Source organism: Rhipicephalus sanguineus, chromosome 2 (genome assembly GCF_013339695.2).
Source record: "Rhipicephalus sanguineus isolate Rsan-2018 chromosome 2, BIME_Rsan_1.4, whole genome shotgun sequence".
In the NCBI taxonomy this organism is placed as follows: Eukaryota; Metazoa; Arthropoda; class Arachnida; order Ixodida; family Ixodidae; genus Rhipicephalus; species Rhipicephalus sanguineus.
In genome coordinates this window covers 192,599,868-192,607,989 of record NC_051177.1, presented here as the reverse complement: position 1 = coordinate 192,607,989, position 8,122 = coordinate 192,599,868, and the positions used below count along the sequence as shown (strand labels likewise).

At 44.0% G+C, this 8,122-nt stretch overlaps 1 long non-coding RNA gene across 2 annotated transcripts; it reads right to left on the bottom strand.

Moving 5' to 3' along the window:
- Positions 1 to 543: 543 nt before the first annotated feature.
- LOC119381421 (uncharacterized) lies at positions 544 to 2,910 on the bottom strand. Of its 2 annotated transcripts, XR_007415294.1 has the most exons (4): positions 2,678 to 2,910; positions 2,472 to 2,593; positions 1,564 to 1,720; positions 544 to 745 (listed from the first exon to the last, which is right to left on the bottom strand). It is a non-coding gene; the product is annotated as an uncharacterized LOC119381421 (long non-coding RNA). The 2 variants fall into 2 exon arrangements; XR_005181438.2 differs by having other exon boundaries at positions 2,472 to 2,910.
- Between the last annotated feature and the right edge of the window lie 5,212 nt (positions 2,911 to 8,122).

The window sequence follows — 8,122 nt, the reverse complement described above, 5'->3', positions numbered from 1 at the left end:
GCCCACGCTTGTAACCTTTGTCGGAAGTTCACATTGCTTTCCTCGTCGTCAGACCCTAGCAAAAATTCTAATAGAAAAACTAATAGCCTACTAGGTTATGGGCACTAATACATGTATTAGACTAATACAGTATATGAGACTAATAGCCTGTACAAGTCTTATTGGACAACACTAATAGGACAAGACCAATAGCCTGTATTAGGCTCATAGGCATGAACTAATAGCCTGTATTAGGCTCATAGGCATAAACTAATAGCCTGTATTAGGCTCATAGGCATGAACTAATAGCCAGTATTAGGCTCATAGGCATAAACTAATAGCCTGTATTAGGCTCATAGGCATAAACTAATAGCCTGTATTAGGCTCATAGGCATAACCTAATAGTCCGTATTAGGCTTATAGGCATATACTAATAGCCTGTATTAGGCTTATAGGCATAAACTAATATCCTCTATTAGATCAATAGGTGCCTGCACAGGCAGCGAGCAGGCTTTGCTCGTAGCATGCGGCAGCGGCATGCATGTCACTGCATATGACACAAAGGCAGTTGTCAAACACAAACACACTTTATTTAAATCGTCAAGTGAGGTGAGCCCTCTACAGTTAACCTTCCTCATTTGGCTGCTGAGGTGGTGGTGTTAGCTGCTGAGTTGGTGGCGTCGGTACCTTCACGATGTCCGCAATTTTTACCGCGAGGTCAACCTCCTTAAATGGATACTTCTGGACGAGGAGTGGCTGAAGAAATCTAGAACCAAACACATAAGTAAATCACTTTTTTAAGCTCACAAACACAGAACACAGGCACTGTGTTCCTTCTGTCCGTCCACGTCATGTGCGCGCCGTTTTTGCCTTGTTATGTTCAACGAACTAGCTCGAGATGTGTTATTCCAGAAAACATGAAACAAATACGACACTAAATCGGAAACTAATATTCAAATAGCTACAGTAACAGGCAACCATCTGTCGCAATAAAAACTACAGAGGCAGAGCTTCATCCATTAACAACATGGCTGACACATGCTACAATTTCTCATTTGCTGACATCAGATCAGACAACAGCAAAAAATTTAACACCAGTGGAATTTTATTCTGCTTCTTTCCCCCAGCTTAAATTAAAGAAGATGAGACTGCGCAGCTGTCAATGTTTAATTTTAGCAGCAGCAACAGTGCCCTATAAAGGGCACTGTTGCTGCTCAGCTTCAGGTTTCAGAGGGCGTGCTATGTCAGCTTTCAGGTTTGGGAACTTGACATATAATTGAGGATGCCGAGGATCATGCATAGTAAAATATGGAGAAAAAAAATTAGATTAAACGTAAACGAAATAAAGCAGCAGATATTTGAAAATGCACTAACAAATAACTATGAGTGTTTTCATCATTTATAACAAAATGTGACATGCTACTGCATGCTGTGCAGGTCACATAATAGAAGAACAGATAAACAACTTACATTACTGGGCACGGTAAAAGGCAACAGAGTAATTATCAAAAGAGAAATCGAAAGTGCATGCAAAGTGGATGATCTCAATGAGGCGTCCAACATGATAACAATTGTATCACAAACCTGCTTTGAAGATCTTGCGCAGCCTCACAACTTCTTGCCGAAGACAATCTCCTCCCTTTCATGCTTCAGGAGGAAACAAAAGGTCCAGCTGTTTTTTCCTAAACTGTGCCTTGGTATCCTTCACACGAGATTTTGGCACTTGTTCTTGTCTTTTGTGCTGGTACAGGCAGAAGCAAAAAAATAATAATTTGGTGAAAACTAGAAACCACAGAAATGTATGTATGCATGCACAGATATGGTACGTTGCACTTGTCTACTGGTTGAACAGCTGACAGCAACTCAAGTTGGCCTCGGCTACAGCCTTAAACTTTGCAAGAACTATGGTGCCAACTCAGTGCAATTCTTCTGTTGGCTATGTATGCCAGCGCCAACAAATTTGGCCGCATATAGAGATGTTGCATGTGTAGTTATTGAATATCTGAAATGCAGTAGATACCTTCGGTCTGGCTGGCTACTTGTCTCTACACTGACTGTACCTGCATGCAAACTGGTGCATGTGCGTCAGTAAACAGACTCACTTGTAGATGGTCATGAAATAGCTAAAGTAGGGAAACCATTCATGCTTTCAAGTAGGCAAAACAAACAAACAAAGGAATGACAAAAACAGGATTTAATTTTTGATGATCCTGTAATGATATGCGAGCTCCTCCCGATTTTCTACTCAGCGGACTTAGGACTACACAGTACAGTTGCTTGGGGCTATGCAGCAGCTTTGCTGTAAGCCTTCTCATTTCACGGGAACGAGGACACTGAGAACACTGTTAAAGAATGTTCGGCGGCCCATAGATCGGTACACGTGAGGCACAAGTCATCCGACCATGCAGGCCATCAGCAAATCGGCGTCGCCAAAAAGCGCTGTCCAGCCTTAAGTAATTGAGTAGTGCTAAACAAACATTTGCAAGATTCACCTTTGTGTAGGATTCCCCACTCGCTTCGGTGTCGCCTTCTAAACTGCTGTCCATAGGCATTTGGGGGCAGGAAGATCTCTAGCTCGAGCTTTCCGCGGAAGCATCAGCCTCCTCTTTGGTTACTGAAAACAGGTACACGCGATGTGCATATATCGATTGTCCCTGAAATTGCACCATCAAACAATGAACAACAAAAGCATACTCACCAAACAACTTCATAATCTGGGCTCTGAAATATCCGCTGTTTTCGTCATCCCAGCGTACACTGTACCATTGTTTGTTGTCGAAGTCTTTGATGCAGACAACCTTCACGCCGTCGTCCTTGAAGCGCACATAAGCGTACATTGTGCAGGTTTTACACGTGGTGATATAACTGCGCTGTCAAACTTCGCTTGCCGTAGACCGCAGAGAAAGAAACGTTGGGCCCGGCGGCGGAAGGCCCAGCGGCGAAACACACGTGTTAAAGCTGATGGCGGTGACGATGCTGATGGGGTGGGAAGTGAGTTTGCGCCTAGAAATCCTAATTTGCACCATTTGGACATTTCTAAAATCCTCACAAATCCCATTACGGAGGAAAAATTCACAGAATCCGCGCGGGAATAAAAGTAATCACAAAAGTATGAGCTCTTTGCGCAAGTTTATGCTTTTGGCATGACACCAGCGGTAAGTACGTTTCATTCACACTCCAAACCAAATACGCGTTTGCGTGCCTGTGTAATTTGTTGTTCAATTTTTCCGATGTTAAAATTTTTTTCTCGCTTTTTTTTTTGCTTTCTTATACTGTATGAGTAGTTAATAAAATACACCGTCTATATGGGACAGTAGGATCGCCATCGCCATAGAGGGAAAAAGCAAGAAAACAAACAAGCAAACATTGTTGTTCTTTTAGTCGCGGTCTCAGTCAAATTGAATCAGTCGAGTCCTGACTTGGTTTTTCATTTTTCGGATATGGTGCAGTGATAAAAGGCACTTAGGCGCTATCCGTCTTGATGGCGGCACGTCTGAAACTGCAGAGCGGAGGAAACGTTATTTGGAGCCGGAGGCGGCTTATTTATTATCACGTACTACATCTTCGAGGTACCAGGATAACCGCCAGTGCACCAAGCCACCTTCGCACAGGTAGTCGTCTCTTGTCAACTGTGCTGCCGCAAGTGCAAATACCGGCGTGAGTGACTCGCCCCGTGAAGCTTCTGACAACGATACAAGCGACCAAAGTGGAAGTGCAAGTGATCGTGCAGAAAGCTGCGGCGTCGCTAGCAATCTGTCTGACAGTGAATCTAGTGGTTCCGCTGAAGATTGCAGCGATACATATAGGTGCGAAGGTGATGCTGGTGAATTTTGTCTCATCTTCTCTGGCGAACGCCTTCCCAACTCGGACATGACTGTTAGAGATGCCATGCTTACGCTGATGGCGTACACTGTGTCAGTAGCACTGAACTGGACAGGAATGGAGAAGCTTGTGGGAATAATTAACATTTTCCTGGGCAAGCCCGTCCTTCCTACTTCGAGTTGGATGCTAAGGAAAGCGTGCAGGCAGTGGATGGATGACCTTGTCAAGCGTCACTATTTTTGTCAAGCATGCGAAGCTGTGATATCGAATCCTCGTCAGAAGGTTTTTTCATGCCCACATTGTACCACCGAAATCACTGGTCAAAATTTGTTGTTACATTGGACCTCAAGAAACAAACTGAAGTCATGCTTTTTGACAAAGCAGTGTCATAGGGCTTAATGGACACGTTGAAGAGAAGGCAACCTGAAACTCATGATGGCATTGTGAAAGGAATCAGTGATGGTCGCATTTACAAGGAACAAGGATCAAAACCTTAAGTCTGGCCAATATGGGCAACAAGGCTATTATGAAAATTGTGCAGATCACAATAGCTCTGTGATGTTAATTCCAAAATGTGAGGCACATATTAATAGATGCCGTACTCTTTTCTTTCGTGAAACATATACTTTATGCACAGCGCGAGAAAATCTTCAGAATCAGAATGATGCGTGCCTGACATGCGCCACCATAAACATGTTAGTAACCCAGAGGTCATCCTTATGTCACAAATTTTGTGGTTTAACATTTACTTGATGCCCTAGCTTGTTTAAGAGAATAACCATATTTCTATTAGCCTAATATAGGTGCAGGACAAAAGCCCGTACGATCTACCTATTAGGCTAATATCAATTTCAACAAGTCATATATAACATACCAATACAAACTAATAAGGCTAATAGATGAACCAATTGAGTCATCAATTTTGCAGTTGAACACTTACGTACAAATATCCAGCTTGTTAAACCAAATACCCATATTTCTATTAGCCGAATAGGTGCCAGACCAAAACTTATACGAGACCTATTAGACTAATACAAGTCTTATACAGCTCACTAATACAAACTAATAGGGCTAATAGGAAAATGTATTAGACTAATACATCCATCTATTAGGCTAATAAAAATTTTTATAAGACCAATACATCTAATAGAAAAACTTATTAGACTAATACAAGCTTCTATTAGAATTTTTGCTAGGGAATGGCTCCACTAACATGGTCGTAATCTGCACTCTGCACATCGCTGCTGTGGCGGCGTCGCTCCAACGGCGGCAAGTATATGCTGTTATCGCGCGAGCCACCACTTATCGGACTACTTACTGGCCCTACAACATCCTGATACACCACGTGTAGTACATCATCACTAACAAAGACGGCGGAATCGCCACATAACTCAGGAGGATGCGCTACCGTCTGTTCATTTTGCCGAGTCCCTTCGACTTGATGCAGGGCGCGACCACTAGAGTTGGTGTCGGGCAGGGACTCGGTCGAACTTTGAATGCGACACGCCGGCTGAGCGAGGTCATTGTTCATGCTCGCAAGCTGAACAGACGCATCGACGCGGCGTTTTCGCTCGCGGCGAAATAGTCGTTCACTGCTCTCCGCCATCACCAGAACACAAAAAGGTGGTGGTGGTGATTAGAGAAAAAAAAAGACGCTTGGATCGAACTCGCCGATATTCAGTCCAGCATGCGCCATGTCACAACCTCTCCGTGAACACACAGATGGGGCCCGTGGGGACTGCTGGGAGTATGGGACCACCAGGAGGCAACATTTTTTTTTTTTGGTCACATGGGTCACAGTGTTGCCAGCGGTCGAAGTGCGGGAAATTTAAATATATGCCACCGAATTTTAACTTCGCGAAGCGTATTTCCCTTAAATTGGGCTTTTTAAACAAGCAATTAATACATCGCATTACCCTCGCCACGTTGGCGACTAATACATGTACTCATTCTGAACAAGGAGAAACGTGTCCGTCGGCAATCATAATTATGTCACCCAAGGGCGTCCGCAGAACTTTTTCCAGGGGGGTGCATCAGCAGAGTGTGGGGGAGGGGAGGGGGCATACAGCATAGGTAGCTTTTGTTTCATTGCCGTGACATGACCGGCAAGATTAGTCCATAGCAGTATGTAACGTGCAAAGTTGGCTGGTAATCCTGAATGATGTTTCACGCGGATAAGCGGGACTGGAGTGTGCTAATCAACCTGTGTAGCTTACTACTACTGCATAGAAAATTATTATCCAAAATTCCAAGGGGGGGCAGCTGCCCCCCCTTGCACCCCCCCTCCGGACGCCCATGATGTCACCAGATAAAGATGTTCTATTTTTTTAAATAAAAAAATAACATGCAGTCAAATGGTGTTCATTGCACAAATATTGTAATTCCCAGTTCAGCGCAAGCTTGTTGCTGTCCCGAACACGTCCGCATGAGAGCACGTTTAGGATAATCCTGCAAACGAGGTCCTGAGGACGTACTCAGAATGCTGCCAAGCGGACGAAGACGTTTGTACCTTTTGAGGACGAGCATAAGATGTCGACTGTTGTCTGGGAGACAACACAATAACAACCTCAGGTCATCCTCAGTATGCCACCTTGAGGACATTATGATATCGTCAGGACGTCCTGTTACGGTACTAGAATGGCACTAATCCAGTCCTGTTGTCCGTACTCATAACAACCTCAGGACGTCCTCAAAACAACACTTCAGGACTTTTTTAGTACGTTTTCAGAACAACCATTGTGCAGCCGGTTCGGTACCGTAGGCTGTGATATTTTGTACTACTACATATGATTTATTCTTTTCAAGGTATTTACACACATTAAAGGAAAAACACCTCTGTGAGGTCTTGTGTATGTATACTGCGTCAATAAACGGAGAGGTGACAATAAGCGCTTGACTATGACAAAAAATACAAACAAAGCTTGTTGACTGAAATTCATTTATTTAAACAGTAATTAGTCCCGACTGGTTATGAGGACCGCTTTCTCAGGCATCCGAGTCCAAGTATATAGTCAGAGGCAGTGTCTGAAAAAAAAAGCAATATTAAGGCATTTAACACAAATTTGCAAAGATGTTAATTACGGTACCGGACTACTCCTGCAAAAAAAAAAGACGTCAAATAAAGACAGTTACGATTTTAATGAAAGGATTAATACATGCAAAAGGAACCAGATGCTGTCCCGTGTAGAACAATGCTACATTTCACGACAGTCATGTGATGTCACCGCAGCATGCGACGACTGCGACTCAATGGCCCATGCTTGTAAACTTCCTCGAAAGTCTGGCACAATGTGCTCGTCACCGCGTGTATCGTGCACAGTGCACTCATTAGTGTTAGAGGCTCCGCTCTGACAGCCCACCAGTGCACTCGACACGGGCATCGAATTCACTTGCCCGAGGTCGGGCCATCTGTCAGACGCAGACCTCGATTCCCCGTTATTCACGTTGAGACTCTCCGAAGCACAATTCACCGCGATTTGTTCGACTGGTGCCGATCCATTCATTGGAGCACCAGTCAGCGTTGAGTAACGTGAAGCACCCATCAACACGACGATTGACCTCCCGTCGACGTCTACGATTTGCACTTTCAGACATCTTACTTTTGTTAACTGTACACTAAACTGTACTGTACACACAGACAACAAAGATGCGGTTTGCATTGCACTAACCTTCATTGCAAGATCCCATCTTGACAGTCAGTTGACTTGGAATGGCCTGGCTGGTTTGGCTACTTGACTATCCAGAACGGCAACTCATGGTCAATGGTTGCCAGCGGCTAGTTTGTTATTACGCGCTTCAGCGGCGGATATTCACTAAGATATGGCTGCCACGTTTAGGAACACACTATTTTAAATGAACATTTCGCAATATCAGCTTCGATACCAAAAATTATTAATTACTTGTGTTTCAGAAAGCGAAACGCGTAATTTGAAGCTCTTCAACCAAAAGAGAAGCAACGAGGCGAAAATATGTAATGTCTGTGTGAAACAAACATGCTGAGAAAATTTTCACATATGATATGCATCTACTTAGTGTGAAAAGGACGCGAGCAATCATATGCATTTGTCATCCCCAAAAGGTCCCTGGAAGAACCTTTTCAGGACAACTTGCTAGCGCGATCTCGATATTGCTTTTGTCATCCCCAAAAGGTATCTGGAAGAACCTTTTCAGGACAACTTGTTGTCCTCAGAAAGCACTCGCAAAGACGTTTCCGGGCCAAACCAGCTCGTGTCGTACTCAATACGTACCAAGGACATCGAGAAATGTGCGAGGACGATTGTACCATTTGAGGACGACCTCGGGACGTCGAGTGTTGTCTGGC